Here is a 1,085-nt window from a genome sequence, read left to right as displayed (position 1 = left end):
TTATGAGTGGCTGCCACGGTGTTGTCTTCCTGCTGGAGCTGCGGACATTCATCAGTATAGTGACTATAATCAGTGCAGATTCCGCAAACTCTCTGTGGGACTAACTGTTGGTTTTGCTGTGGTGGAGAAGGTTGAGCTTGCTGAACTTGTTGTTGATTCAATTGCATCTGCTTCAACAAGTTGGTCATTTCACAGATACTCTGAGTTAAAGCAGCAGTCTCTCTGCTAGAGGATACTTCTGCAACGGCTTTTGCACGGCCTTGTTTCTGCCTGTGATTCCTAGTAGATTCAGCTAAGTCGTTGATCAATTGCCATGCCTCATCAATGGTCTTGTACTTTTTCATAGACCCATTGCTAGCACTTTCCAATGTGGTCTTATCTTGGGGCCTCATGCCCTGTGTGACATAACCGAATAACACTATCTTGTCAATCATATGGTGGGGGAAAGCTTCTAAAAGATTATTGAAGCGCTCCCAGTATTCATAGAGAGTTTCAGAATCATCCTGAACAATCATGGAAATGTCTTTCCTCAGTTTATCAGTAACTTTAGCTGGAAAGAACTTTTCCAAGAATTCTCTTCTCAGTGTATCCCAATTGGATACAATTGCTGCTGGTTGAGTGTAGTACCACTCTCTTGCCTTCCCCTCAAGAGAAAACGGGAAAGCTTTCAGTAAAATTGAAGTTTCATCTGCACCATCACGCCTGATAGTAGAACAGGCTGCTTGAAAATCTCTCAGGTGCTTGATAGGCTCTTGAGTAGGTAAGCCATGAAACTTGGGCATCAAATTGAGCAATGCGGTCTTTATTTCAAAATCTGTAGCTACCGCTAGGTGATGCGCTTGAAATGGTTGTATTGTAAAATCAGGGGCTCCAGCCTCCTGGATAGTAACTCTCCTGGCTGCTACCATGTTACCTGCGCGTGAAACAACCAAATCAGTAGAACGGGGGCTGGTTTTTTTCTCAAGTGACGTTTCAGATCCGCCCTCAGAGAGGACTAACCGACGCCGAGCTTGTCTTATTCGTGAAATAGTTCTTTAAATCTCAGGATCGAATATCAACAAGCTTGGATCAGGAAGCGAACGTGT

The 1,085-nt window shown here is 44.1% G+C and overlaps 1 non-coding gene across 1 annotated transcript; it reads left to right on the top strand.

Annotated features, from left to right (window-relative positions):
* Positions 1-428: 428 nt before the first annotated feature.
* Positions 429-536, top strand: LOC112780906 (small nucleolar RNA R71). The gene has a single exon (XR_003191713.1). It is a non-coding gene; the product is annotated as a small nucleolar RNA R71 (small nucleolar RNA).
* Positions 537-1,085: the final 549 nt, after the last annotated feature.

This window comes from Arachis hypogaea, chromosome 19, assembly GCF_003086295.3.
Source record: "Arachis hypogaea cultivar Tifrunner chromosome 19, arahy.Tifrunner.gnm2.J5K5, whole genome shotgun sequence".
Taxonomy (NCBI): Eukaryota; Viridiplantae; Streptophyta; class Magnoliopsida; order Fabales; family Fabaceae; genus Arachis; species Arachis hypogaea.
This window is presented reverse-complemented; position numbering and strand designations above follow the sequence as displayed.